At 40.6% G+C, this 14,957-nt stretch overlaps 1 long non-coding RNA gene across 1 annotated transcript in view; it reads left to right on the plus strand.

Moving 5' to 3' along the window:
- LOC134159567 (uncharacterized) overlaps positions 1 to 14,957 on the plus strand; it is a 44,517-nt gene that overhangs the window by 20,119 nt on the left and 9,441 nt on the right. The window contains exons 2-3 of the long non-coding RNA XR_009963185.1: positions 3,870 to 4,007; positions 9,912 to 10,056. This is a non-coding gene — a long non-coding RNA (uncharacterized LOC134159567). The remainder of the gene's footprint in view (positions 1 to 3,869; positions 4,008 to 9,911; positions 10,057 to 14,957) is intronic.

The raw sequence follows: 14,957 nt of genomic DNA on the forward strand, positions 1-14,957 counted from the left end.
GGGATGTTGAAAGTCGGCCACTTCTACGAAAGTTTTCCATATGATGCATGTCAGCAGCACAGCTTCAAGGAGTGTCTTCTCATTTTGCTTTCCACTTGGCATGAGTTTAACAGGTGTCTCAGGAATCCCCTGAATACAGCAGTATTAAGCGTATGTGATCTGGGAATAAAACAAGAAGGCAGGTTAGGGGGCAAGGAAGGTAACTATGGAAGATGAACTGGTTCCAAAGGACACCCTCAAGCTAAGGGTGGCAGAAGAATAAAATTGAGTAGATTTAACTTTAGTGTGAGAAAGAGCAAACATGCATGTCGGCAGAGACTCATGTGGTTTAATGAATTACTGGCAGTTGGGAGAATGGGACATGCCCTTTCTAAAAGTGTTTCTCCAAAGTCTCAGGGAATCCTGAGCCCAGTGATTATATTTCTTGATCTCAAATGAAAATGCAGCCAGTATTATGACCAAGCATTCTTGAGTGACTGTGCAGTGGATTCCTAGCCCTTTGAGGACAGTGGAAGACCTGACAGAGCAGAAATAGTCCAGCCAAGGGGTTAAAATCAGAAACCATCCTGTTTGTTTTGTGAAAAAGTATAAGGAACTGTTCCAGTAGCAGCAGCAGCTCAGTTTCCTATGGAACCGTATCCTCTGTCTCCCATGCACCTTCTAGGGACCTTCATGAGACCTCCGGATCCTTCCCAAAACCACTCATGACCAGAAAGGCAGAAGGCAGCTTCTGCTGCATCCGCTATGGAGCTACACATGTGCCAATTCAAAGGCTAGAAATAAGCTGATTTGCACTGATTGGACACCATTGATCCCACACCTTCAAGGAGATTTTCCTCATCTGGGGGCACTAATTTAGGTCTCTTTTCTTTGTGCAATGACAAGACCTGTAAGAACATAATTATCTCTAAATCTTTTGCTTCTCCCCTGACAACTTCATTGAAATGTGCCAGTGGGTTTGGAAGTTACTAAGGGGAGACATGAACAGACAGACGGCATGACTGCATAAGCCTCATTTCCTTAGGAAATCAAGTGGAAATGTTTGTATAGGTTATATACAACACACTATGGTTTGTGTCTGTTGTATTACCTTGAAGGTTGTTGTTGTAATTGTATGTCCCATTGTGCTTCATCTAATCTAGGTTTCTAAAAATACTGCTTTGGACCTTTGTGATTTGTTTTCATGCATCTCATGAACCCAGGGCTGAAAGGGGCGTCCTGGATCATTGTGTCCAGGCTCCTGCTGGGGTATATGAACTGTAAAAGTTGAAAGAGAAAAGTACTGTATAATAAACTTCTGATTGGTACAGTCAGAAAGTTAATGAGACAATTGGAACCTTCAGTTGTGTGGCCTTTACAAAGCTGGAAGTCGCAGTGTAGGGCAGTCCCTTTGCAAATCTTGGATCATTAGCTTATATTCTGCAGTAACTGCAAAGGGTGAATGTCAGAGGTTGAATGAATATTCCGCTTTACAGCACAGGAATATGAAGTGTTCACATTTTCAACAGAAAATCCTGGGGAAAACATTGCCAGATTTTATGTGTAAAAGGAGTTTTTAAACTTTAAGCATGTTTACATGGAGGAAATTTTTTGACCCAGGAAGAGGAGAGACATCCCTTATCTTTTAAATGTGCTTGAATGACAGTAAGGCATATTCAGCATTCTGAAGGCTTTTCCTAAACAAACCAACCCAGAAGTCCCTCCATGGAGCAAGACAATAGGTGAAAGAAGGATGGCAGGCTTGTATATATGGGGCACATGGGAACAATAATACCAGATTATTTCTGAAGCTATATGATAATGCTAGCAAAAGAACCTGGTGATATAAAATTAGAGCCCTTAAAAGCCTGTGTTTCAGGACTTGTGCTGTTTGCCTTTAGACTTCAGCTGCACGCTTATTGTCAGTAGTAAATGTGCTTCTTTAGTACATGTAGCTACTTGCAGATTGTCAGGGACACTTCTGGAATATTTATATTCCAGAATATCTAGATTGTTTCAAATCTTGGTGCTAAAATGCCCTCTATATGGATTGATAAAAGATGCCGCTGTTCAGAGAAAGGTACAGCCTGATGGAAAGGGAAGGACAAACCTGAGCTCTGAGCATAGGTAGGACTGATGATAGACTGAGCTCCATCTTTGTGCCATGTTCACATACACCCAGAACTGAAATGTGCAGTGAACTACATTCTGTGGGCATTTCATGAAATCATAATAAGAAAGATGGAAATTGCAGCTTTATTTCAGAAAAACCCATTTGCTATTAAAAATTACATTGCCTTAGTAGAATTAGGCAGTTTTAAAAAGTCATTCCAGGGGCTGAATCATTAAACTTTGGACCTTTGAAGGTATTTAACGGTTAAACTCCTGACTGGATGAAAACTTGTTTCTGGAATGTTGTAGTTACTTTTGTTTTAAGGTGTTCGGAATGAGCCTAGTCTTTTAAACACTGTGTTAATGCTTTCAGTATGTTAATTTTTAACGAAGAAGTTTTCTTCATGAAAAGCACATTTTCTGCCCAACAGAATTTGATGGTGTTTTCCATTAAAACTTTGCAGACTGCTGAATTTTACAGTGCTGTGAAGTTTGCACACTCAGGCTCAGCCTTTAGCAAAAAGTCTTCTGAATAGGTGGGGGGAAAAGGTTATTAAATATCTATCACCCATTGGAGGGATCCAGACTGCTTTCCATTGCCTCTCTGTGGCCATGGCTTTAAGCAGGTGGGACTCATCTGTTTGGCTCTTTGGCTCTCATGCTGCTTTGGGAAACCAATGCGCCAGCTGGCTGTGGGCTCAGTGGTCAGTTGTAAGCCTCACCAGGACCATTTCTAAGCCAACCTTATTCTTTGCTCATCTAATCTTACATCTAATCTTAAATTGCAAATATTATACCATGGTCAGAATTCAATGACTGATGATCCCAGCCTGTCACTGCTCCTCTTTGTCCAGCCCCCAGGAGGGAATAAAAACCCCTTTCCCTAGGTGCCTCTGCAGTACCACAGCTTTGTCATTGCAGCCGAGCAGGCACATTGAGGTTTCCCCCTCAGTTTTTATTTGGCTAATTGCATTATCTCCCATATTGCTGCCAGCTCAAGCTCTGTGTTGTCTTTGTATAAAATATGGCCCAGCCCTGCTTGCTTCATTCACCTCACTGTTGAATTTAGTTGGTTTTGGTGAAAGTAGTGAAAAGACTGAAGCCAGTTGGCCAAATCCATTACCATTACATAAACTACGCTGACTCTATTGAAGGCGGTAGAGGAACCCTAGAATGAATAGATTATATTGACTTCTGTGATAAGTGCAAAAGAAATAAAGAATTCTTTTTATCATTAGGTATAACAGTGCTATATAGAAGCACTTATCTTATGCATCATCAGCTTTTGAGAAACTGAGTCCCAGAAGTACACTCGTGATCCCATAGCATGTCAGAGCTACAGCTGAAAATACTGGATTCTGTTGCTTTTTGAAGGCAATACTTGCATAGAGATGGAACTGAAAATGTAGTTGTGTGCATGCATCGCACTCAGAAGAGAGGGAATTTCCTACTAAAGTTTTCTCATCTGCATTTAAGGCACTTAAAAATTATTATAAATGGCAAAAAAGCATCACCTGAAGTTTTATCCTTATGTTATATAAGCTTAATAATTGACAGCCATATCCCCCAAATGGTATTTAATATAGGCAATACATTGAGGGGGAAAAAAAGTATGTTGGCTTTATTACTGTATTTACAATCCTGCTTTCCCATGCTTATTTTAGGGTCATTTGGGAAAAAGCTTTAACTCCAAAAAAATGAACGCATTGCTACTCTGGGAATTAAATTGTCACTTAATATAGTTCTGATAATAAAAATTGGTGTCATTTTTCTTGCAGGGACTTACTGAGAAGAAAGTTAATAAAAACTGCATGGAAAAACTGGCATCACAGCTATTTTTTTCTCATTTGAAATTCCTACAGGAAAAAAAAAAGTATCAAGAAACAGAAACATTCTGTGGCCACTAAAACCCAAAGGTAAGATTGTCTTTGTAAAGATACTATTAAGCAAAGTAATCTCCGATGAACATTTAAATATCTTTTAAGAACAAAGGCTTCACTGGCCCTGCTGATGGGAAAGTCATGATGTGGCTTTTTTCCTGATCGCTTTCTATTCTTTGTATGTGTGACAGATGTCAATGAAGTTGAAAAGTGTCCATTTCCCAGCAGGATGCTGGGCAGTTTATAGAGGCCCTAATATCTCCTGATCCTGACTGCAGGATCTGTAGAGAAAGCATCCTGCAGGGGAGAGGCCTGCCGCCTTTGAATAGAAGGCAGCAGCAGCTCTACAGGCCTCAGCGAGAGATGCCACTGTAGCATCAGGAAACCTTGATTTATTATCTGAGAAATTCACCATCCATCTGCATGAAGAGGTCACAGAAGCAACTTCCCTAATGTGAATCTGAGACCCCCATTATTTCCCACTTATTGCTACAAGCATGAAAAATTGCTCCAACTGAGAAAGTTGGGCTTGCAGGACTCGTTGCCATGGTTGAATTTATAGGAATATTTAGAAGCATTGCTTAGTGGGGCTTTTTTGAACCTATAAACTCTGTCAATTTTCACAGTTTTTTTGCTAATTAATGCCACCACTGTGGAAATGGAGCAGTTCTGCAAACAAGCTGCGACAAATGGGATTTTTATTGCCGATGGAAAAGCCCAGGGAATAATTAGCAGGTCCATAGAGATCTCTTGATTACAGACATCTGCATTGGTAATGTCCAGCCCCATAGATCGCAGAGGGAAATGTTTAGGGCTTTTCACCTTAGGGCACATTTATGTTGTCAGCTACACCCTTCAATCTGCAGTCAGACAAATGTGGGAAAATATTTTGTGAAATGTTAGACCAATGAACCTGATGTTGACTAATCTAGACGAGGGGAACTGGCTTTGCTTTCCAAAGCACTGTCCAGCAGCCAAGACTTGCAGATGTGATATTTTGATATCTCATTAAACTGGATTTCACAGAGCTATTTCTCAGCGCTGAGTTTGAGTTGCCCTGTGTTGCCCAAGATGCTTTTGCAGTTATCGCTATATTCTTGAATAGGATGAAGAGGATCCAACAAGACTGATTATTAAAAAGCCACACGGCTCCTTGAAAATGAGGCACTGAAAAAGGAATTCGTGTCAACACAGGATTTATTAGTGCAGGTTGAAGAGTAACTTGATTTGGGATTTTCCTGCTCTTGCCAAAGTGATTCATGATATAAATCATGGACCTACTTATAGAAACAATCAAGGTTTTGTCTTTTCTAAGCAGCACGCTTTTAAATTGGCTAATAAAATATTAATTTTAGGCCTTTGAAGAATTTTAAGCTAAGGAATTTTAAAAAAACACAGTTATGTTCATTTGTACAGCTTTACAGTGCCATTGCCCCAGTCCTAGACCAGTTCCTGTTGTCTAAAATGCCATATAAATCCCAAACAAAAATAATTCCCTTCCTGAAGAACTTATAGGGTAAAGATACGGTTGCTTTTACCAACTGTGCCTGGATATAGAATTTAAATTACATTAATAATGTCTCTGATTTTAAAATACCTGTGACACAATATAGGTCTGTCTTGTTTAGAATCTCTGTCTGATGGGATCTTCACTCCCACATGCCTTGCAGCTGAAAATGCTCTTAAATTTGTATTTAAACCAATCCTTCTCCAGGAAAACCATTAAGCAAATGATTAATTTTAAGATACATTTCAGTCCCAGTGGCATCATTTATCCTACTCACCGGTCAGGCAGTCATTTACAACAAAGTTAAGTACTGTCCAGACCTAATTCTGAATCCAGGCTGCCCTTCAAGATGTCATGAGAAGCAAGACTAATTCTTCTGGCTTTTAAGCTGCTACGCACAGGGTACATATATAGAGCTGCACCCGGTAATGCACCAACATAGGAGGCAGGGGCTAATCACCAGCATTAGGCTCTTGACTTCTGAAGTCCTCAATCAGTAGGATATGTTAAGTGCTGGCACTTTGAGGATGTGGGTTTGAATTACCAATTGTGCCCACAAATAAACATTTCCTTTCCCATACCTTTCTTCAGAGTAGAAAATTGGGTCAAGTGTTTCCAAAGATCTCTCTTCACTTGTTTTTTCTGGTCTCTCTGTGATGAAGGGTGGGAGGAGTGAAGGGTTAAGAAAGGAGAACTCAGAATTGCTGCGGATACTTTTGTTCTCAAGTAACTGGAACCTGTATGACAGGTACATGTATATTCATAGACACATAGTACTAAAACCTATGCTTTGCTCCTGTCTGACCCAGGATATTTATAAAAATCTGAAGTAACCTCAAAATGAGGTTTTTAATAACCTTATTCTGACTCCTTATGAAGTCTCTCCAGAAGTCCTCAGAGATGTCTGTGATCACATATATCTTATTGTCACTCCCTTAGACAGATGGGAAGGTCCCCAGAGAAATTACTTTGGAGTGGTGTTTACTGGTCAGGATGTGGGCTGCAGTAACTGGTTTTGCCCTTTATTTGGGGTGCAGGTGAAAGAACACTATAGCTTGCAGGATCCTGCAGACTTTCATTTATTACTGGGGAGTCTTTTACTCCTGTAATCCAGATGACTTTGAGCTCCAACTCAGAGCATTTTTCAGCTTTATTTAAGGAAATGGTTTACAGTGGTTAAAGGTATGAGTGTGTGGCATGTATATCTGCTGCTCAGAAATATGATGTGAATTCCTGTAAATAAGGTATTTAAATATAAATGTGTTTGACTGTTTTCTAATAAGCCTTGTTCACAGGCCCTGCAGGGTTAATTAGGTTCCTAGATCTTATCTTTACTCTATTACACAAAAGGCAAAAACCTCTACAGGAACCAAATCCATTCAGAAAGAGCAAATAAACTAGCTCTAAATGATCACAAACTGACCAAGCTTTTCTGCTTCAGCTCCCTGTATGCCTTCAGGCAATTGGGATTTAAAAGCACTGAGATTACAGGACCATAAAAATACACATTTACATTTACGTGTGGTCACATGCAAAATTTAAGATTTAGAGAAAGCCACAAAGGGAATGTTTAACATAAGTAGCCAGGCACAAGCTGAATTAATGACACAGCAGCCCCAGCAGAAACACAAGAAAAACATGTAAACCTTCATCTATTATTAGTTGCTGTAGCCCACACTCCAGAGCACAAGGACGCGTGGTCATTAAAAGTCTGTTCTTTTCCATTAGATCTTTAAGCTGCCATATGAATGGGAGTTGGGCAAGTGCTGAAGTGTACTTAATTCACATGTAAGAGTCCTCGTTTTGAATTTGGCTTCTTTGTTGGATGATTAAATCACTAATAATATTAAAAGAGCAGCCAGAACCCGCTCCCAGCCACTGACCACGTGGGGACACTGTGCAGGAGGACTATCCACCCTGTCTGTTGGACACCCTGGCCACATTGAGAGGGCGTGCAGGAGGCTGCAGACAGCGCTCTCAGGATATGCATCACCTCCTAAAGCACTGATGTGAAGGGTTTGCATTCCTGCAGCCCCTGGCAGGCACACAGCAATTTTGCATCGAGTCTTGCACATCTGCTCCAGGCGATCTCTTCCCTTAAACACACATTTTAATGCCATGCAGATGCACTTCTGATGGAAATCTTCAGGAGTAGACTCTTTTTTCACATGGTGGTACAGCGCTTAGTGTACTGGTTTTCAGGCCTGACGTGATAACTTCTTGATGGAAATGCTAGATGTGACACCTCCCCCCCCCCCCCCCCCCCCCCCCCAATTTTCCTTTTAGTATAATTGTTTTAACTTGCTTTGACTCTTTTCTCTTAGCAGGGAATGGGTATTTTTTTATAATCATTTTAACTTGCTTTGACTCTGTTCTCTTAGCGGGGAATGGGTATGTTTTCACAGGAGTGTCCTGTCACGGAATAAGCCCTGAAATGGTTCATTTGAAGCAAATCTGAGTTCTGGTTGTGTAATTATGGAGCTGCTCACATGCACATGCACAAAAAGAGAGTGCAGGAGTTCCCAAGGGAAAAGTAATGAAGTCTGTTTGTCTTGCGAAAGCTTTGTCGTATTAGAATATAGCAAATTATAGAACAAGGTTTTCTCATGCAGGACATTCTTCAGGAATTAATTGCAACTGACAGATGAGTTTCAGAAACCAGTTATCCAGTTGCAAATATTTCCCCCCACAGAAGTATTTGTTTAATTCCTTTGCATATTACAAAGCACTCACCACCTCAGGCAGGGTCTGATCCTCAGCTGGTCTGGCTCAGCACGGTAATGGAGATCAATAGTGGTGCTACTTTGTACCAGCCCTTGAGTTAGAATGCTAATTGTTGAACCTTGCGAAGTGGAACGTCTTGTATTATTTATACCACAGTGGTAGGAAACTCAGGCTATGGAAGGGGTTGTACTACATTAGGCACTGCTTAAGCAAACAGATAAAAAAGACATTTTCTTGTGCATGCACTCATTTTTTTTTGCACTTAATTGGACTAATTGAAAGCTGTGGGGCTACTGTTGTGCTGAAAGTTAAGGGTATGCAGAAATCCTTACAGGATAGGGGAATAAAGACATGGATTGTAAGACTGAGAAAAGAAGAAAAATCAGAAGGTCATGTTATTTTATCTCTCACTGGAGTTTTCTCCTAGGATTTGTTATGATTTACTGTCGTTACATATTATGTAAACAGTCACTGTTTCCATGAAGTGGGAGGTCCTGTTAATCTTCTGAGGAGCTATTCAGCATTGTTCTGTGAGTTTAACTAGAAATGTACATCCTTACCGTAATGGAATGATCAGGAATCTCTATACCCTATAGCCTTGGGTTATGGCTCTGACCCTATTAAATGTGTAGGTGGGGTCTCCCTGTTAAGTCAGTAAAGCCAAGGGAAGTCTGAGACAATTTCCATGCTTCCTGCTGTTGTTTCCTCCTTAGTGGATGCTCTTGACTCATCCAGATTTGCAATTGCCTGGCCCCAGGGCCCATGAAAATACTTTGAAAGAATACTTTTCCTTTGGAGCTTTAGGAACTGACTGAATGGCAGGTGTTTTAAAAGATAGCAAATAGAGAATGAGTCCTCCCTTTTTTTCTTTCCTTCCTTCTAAATCCTTTACAAAACTGCATCTTTACTTCATCCTCTTCCAGAAGAACCTATATTTCCTAGTCATACAGGCTGTCCACACTTTATACTGTAGCACAGACAACCCAGTTCTTGCAAACACATTGCTTATAATTTTGCATACACACCATCAGCTTTTTCAGGACTCGGTTTCTACTTAAAAGGATAATAAGGATATGCAGGAATTCCAATGTCCCCAAACTTTCCTCCCAGCACATATGGCACTGAATACTCTGGAGTTGCTATTTTCTTTCCAATTGGGTGTAGATTTTCTATGGTAGTATTGAAGCACTTCAGCTGTGTTGGACTAGATGACCTTTGAAGGTCTCTTTCAACCCAAACTATTCTATGATTCTGTAATACAAACCTTCCCTCAATTTACTGAGGGCTACATGACTAGAAATGATCTGACATTTCTAGTACAATCTGGGACACCTGACTATGGTATCTTTTGGGATGTCACAGGAGCATTCTGATAGTTTGTCAAAGCAAAGTTTGGTTTCTAAATAGGAAGTTGAAAATAACAGACATGTTGCATTATCTCTATCTGCCATGTAAAGATGACATTTGCAAGGACGTATTTCCATTGTTTACTCAGTTTCAGACATCTCCATTAACTTGGAAAAGCCCATCTGAAACCAAATGCTATATCATATATAAAGTTACTGATATAGACACAAAGACACTAAATGTATTTTCCTCTTGTTGAAAAGCCCTGCCTTACCAAATTTGTTCCTTTACCTATGCCCATAATGTCACTGACATCAGTGGGAGACTTCCTAGGGTGTCTAAGACTAACTTATTCTTTCCAGGAGTGATTCCATCAGTGCCGCCATTGCAGCACAGTGGAGATTTCAGGAGGGTGTCCTTCCATACAAGTTGCTGTACTGGAATAGATCCTCTGGCTGTGTTTCCTGTCATCAGGAGTTGCACCAGCTAGCCGTCTGTAAGGAGGTGGTAAGAAATCCCCAACAGTCCTCTCTGCTCACCCACTTAGCTGCCAAACATGCACATTTCAGTGCTTTCCTGAAAACACATTCCTGTTTTGGAAATGTGCTATGCCTGACTAGGTACACCAACAGCCGTGTGATTGTCCATCTGCTGGTCTACCAGATTAAATATTAGCCCTTATGTCTCCTTTAAAGCAATGAGTTTTCTCAAGTATGTTTCTCAAGGAGGAACATTTCTTCCTCCTCTTCAGGTGGTGGGGATGGGCAGGATGGGAATGTAAGCATACAACTGTGAAGAAGTAGAACCTGGTATTTGGGTTGATTTTATGTGGTTGCTCTTCGCTGGTAAATGAAACAATGCACAGTTACAGTGAGATGACTACCCAGTGGTAGTGAGGGAATCCTCTGTGCATCTGCAGGGTGAAGGTGTCTTAGAATCATGGAATAGTTAGGGTTGGAAAGGACATTAAGATCATCCAGTTCCAACCCCCTTGCCATGGGCAGGAACACCTCATCCTAGACCTCATCTTGGTTGTTAGTTGGTTAAATCTGCCCAGGAGACAAATACTTTACAGAGAACATTTTCCATAAGAAATCTTTCAGCCTGTTACGGCTTTTGTTGCTACTTCTGCTCTACAATGACCATACACATTTGTTTATAGGTGTTGTTATAGATGGGTAAGAAGTTTTAGTTTCTATGGATGGGTAAGTTTGAGCTGAGTATGTGTTTTTTTCCAGCTGACATAGAGAGAAATATCTGAAATAGATTTAAGAAGTAGACAGAATAATTTGTTTCTTTAGGGTTTGATTTTGCTCATGCAAGTTATTCATAACTCCCACTGAACCCAATAAATTCCTAGTCCTTCATGGCAGGAAAAGCACTGAAGTCAATGGGAATTATTTGTATCCTGCAGTGGGGGAATAAGCCTCCTGGGAAACTGTGAATCTCCTGTTTGCCATAAGCAATCTATTACTGCACTGTCAGTAATAAATCATTCCAGGATTTGTAGGAATCCCTATTATTTAAGTGTACCTATGCTTTCATTCTCACTTCATTCTAATATAAAAGTGACTGATGTGAGTTATGACCTTATGTTAATATATAGATTTCTGCTGATGCTTGGTTTATGGCTTATCCTTCATTGCCTATATTATAGCACTTGTGCCGAGAGATTCAGTGTTATGTCCAGGACTGCTGCAGCTCTTCTCTCCTCAGAATTTCACCCATTGCTCGTGAGAATTTCAACTTCTGGATAAATAAATATTTTGGGTCAGGTCTTAAAAACACAGAAGTCCTTATTCTCATGTTGTTTTTGGAACGTGCCCATGTCTTAGTGGAACTCTCATACCACAATAACTGATGGAAGAAATAGAGAAATGTAACTTCATGTCTTAACTTTGAGGGTCAGCGGGGAGGGGAGTTGATGGGAGAAGATGGGAGAAGGAGTAGACAGATCCAGTGACTAAGCTTTCCGTGCAGAGGAATAAAAAGGGTTTAGTAGTGACAGTAAGTAGAACAAGCGCAGTGTCAAATGCATATGTCTTCCAAAGAGAGCTAAAAGTCGTATCAGGCTAAAACTTCCATAGCAGCTCAGAGAGGACTGCAACAAGCTGAGCTTCCCCCATCCTGTCCCTCTTGGCCTTTTGTTGTGGGAACAGATGTCCCTTCTCCCCCAACTGTCTTCTAGTTACAGAATGAAGAACTTGGGCTCTGAACTTTTAGTTCATGATTGCCTTCGCAGGCTCCTGTATTCCTCAGATGGGAGAGAAACTTCATTGTTATTCTATTTATCAGTCCCTTCCTGTATTGCCTGTGTAGGAAAAGAGAAAAGACTGCAATTTGCTGACTTGTTGGGCTGATGTCAGACAATCCCCACTGCCCAGATATTTAACCCTTACTAATTTCCTACTGCACACAAGCAGAAGACATTTCCAGAGCTGAATACTTCCTGTCTTCAGGATAATAAATGATGTGGTACCTAAGACAGAAACACTTTGAAGCCATCTTTAAATACCAAAATTGGAAATTGATCTGGAAAAAAAAAGCCCATGAGAGCAGAGAAAACCTTTGGGATGAAGTGCTTAGCTTTTCATGCCATCAGGAGAGATAAGGTTTTGTTAAATATATGCATTTTAACAGGTGGTTTTGACGGTGCTAAAGATCTTTTCTACACTCCTGTTAGTGAAATATGTCTCATGTTGCCACGTTATTCATTTTCTTTCAGACCTCTTAAAAGAAGAAGGTAAAGACTAATGATCAGACACTCAGAACAGGCTTTTGGGGCTTGTTAAAAATCATGAATGGGAAAAATCCCATATGATTAGTGGGCAACTGGAGGGTGTCTGTATAGAGCTGTGGTCACTGTGGGCTTGGGTTTGGCACTTTCACCCTGTGAATGGGTGCCTCAGTGAAGTCCCAGTGGAGAGAGCAACACAGGTTTGTAATCACAGGTAGGACAGGCTGTTCAAGGTGCAGACCTTTCTGGCTCATCAGCAGCTTCACAGAAGGCAGGTAGAAAGTGTTGAATAAGAAGCATCCTTGGAAACCTTCTAGTTGTATATGTGGACAATTAAGGAAGCATTGCCAGTTGGTTTTCTTGGGAACTGAATTAAAAGTAATTATAAAACATAGCCAGGTTTAGGTCACATGGTAAACTTACGGTTTATAAAGAGAGCCTACAGTTATAAAACACTCCGCAATGGCTTTAACAATGTGATTTATATACCATTAATTCTTTACAAAATACAAAGAGTCAGACATACGATCAAGTCCCTATGCGACAGAAACAGCCATAAGCTGATTGTCTTCCTATTGAAAAGCATTTATTTGAGCTGTTTGCCTGTCTTACCCTGCGAATATCAACAATCCATGTGATTAAATGCTAGATTTTGTAGAACAGTGAGATTTTTTGTGCATGTTTTGTGCAGTTGCCATTATTTTGCTTCAGGCAGCCTCAAATGTTTGCAGTGCAGGATTGCAGCGGTATGGAATCTGGCAGGGTCTTAATGGTTTGACACTTGTTGCTTCCACTGTGTTATCTTCTGTGAAACACTAACTTCTTCATGGGGAGACTGTAGAATATTGATCAGAGCACAGAATCATTAACACGAAGTATTTTTCCACATCCTGCCACATAGGTGATCATGCAGTTGATGTTCAACTTTGGCAGTGTAGCATTTGGGATGTGGAAGTCTCCTTTAATCAAATATTACAAAAAGAGGGCCAAATCCCCTGAAAATGCCATGGCATTGGCTGATTTCCCTTCAGCTGCATTGATTTTTCATTCTCTGAAGAACCTTATCCCTGAAGCTTATAAATTGAGATAAATGCTATGTCTCACTACAGAGCTTTCCAGTGATCAGCTGGAAGCTGGAGGTCCCCTGGCTCCATCTAGGTAATAAACTGCAGATGCTAGATGCCTTTCCACCTGATGAACTGTCGATGTGCTGGATAGATGAGCTGTCAGGGAACGAAAGAGGTTTCAGGTTGAAACATTTCTTATTTTTTTTCCTTAAAAAAGAAAAAAAGTAGTAAAAATGAATCTGTGGAATGCCTTGATTTCACCAAATCAGCATTTTTTCCAGCAAGTACTGGTTGTAAGAGAAGGCAGAAGCCCCATGAGTTCAGCTGAGTTTTGGAACACAGCTACTGTGCTGCTTTTGAGCAAGGAGGGTTTTGGGGCTGGGGATCGCTTGGTTGCGTTGCACAGACAGCGTGGTTCAGTGGTGAGTCATGAGGCAGCAAGGAAATAGGGGGAGAGTTCAGTGGGTAGGGTAAAGGCCTTGAAGATGGAAATGTTAGTGTTAGCAGGGACTCATTTCAGGATCTCTGAAACACTTGGCACTGCAGGATTTTAATGTATATGGTTACAAGGTGGGTGTTGCGTGGAAATCAGCAAATGAAGTGGCTGGTTTAAGAACAGAATGCTAATGTAACAGAGAGTGGATATGGGGTTTGGAGTTTCTGTAAAGGGACTGATCATGGAAAATGCGGCACAGATTAGAGATAATAATGTCAAACACTTTGCTCTACTTTGATTTCTATCTGGATCACAGTTAGGAAGCATTCGTGTGTAGAACCCTAAGTAGATGGAGCTGGATCCTGCCTCTCCAGAACGCAATGGCAGCTATGCTGTTTATTTCATTAAGAGTTAGACCGGGCCTTTAGGAATAGGGAGTTTAATTACTACTAAAATGGAGTGGATCCAGCTCACAGATTCTTTCCTCAGCTTTGAAAACCTCTCCAATAAAGGCAAAGATGTTTTTAAACAGAAAAAAGCCTCCACAAAAAGCTTAGAAAGTTCCATCTCTTAAATCTCTTCTTCAACACGAAGGTGGCCCTAACAGATACGTTTTATAGCTCACAGCCAGGATATGGTAAGTCTCACAGCCATGCTTTTGGGCCAGTTGACAGCAGAAGAGAGTGAGTTCCCGTGTGAATGCTGAGTGCTCCAGCTCGCTCTGTCGAGCCAATCCATTTCTTCAAAGACCAGACAGTGCTGAACTTAGTAACATGAAAAATGCAACTTTTGAAAACTCTATTTTAAGTCCACAGCTGGATTTTCAGTCAATTGGGATGTTTCTCTTCTTGTGCTTTCTGGTTAAAATATTACCTTAAGTCAACCAAGTTCTGTTTTAGTCCGCTTTTAAAACATGGGAAGTCAAGTTTGCGTTTTTATGCATTTTACCAAACTTTCTGATTTTTAACATGATTTCTGCAACTGGATAGTGATCAGCAGCAGATGCATCTCTTCTAAATGTTTGCTCTTCCCCGCTAGGATGGAATATTCAGCCAAACAATCAACTTCAATGGCAGTGACATGTTGCAAGTCCTCTGAATAACTGCATATCGCAGTTCCGATCGGTTCTCTATCTAAAATGATCCTGATTTAGGAAAAGTTATTAGCA

The sequence above is a fragment of the Pezoporus occidentalis genome, unplaced genomic scaffold, assembly GCF_034315485.1.
Source record: "Pezoporus occidentalis ecotype Australia unplaced genomic scaffold, CSIRO_AGI_Poc_V1 ctg10, whole genome shotgun sequence".
Lineage (NCBI taxonomy): Eukaryota > Metazoa > Chordata > Aves > Psittaciformes > Psittacidae > Pezoporus > Pezoporus occidentalis.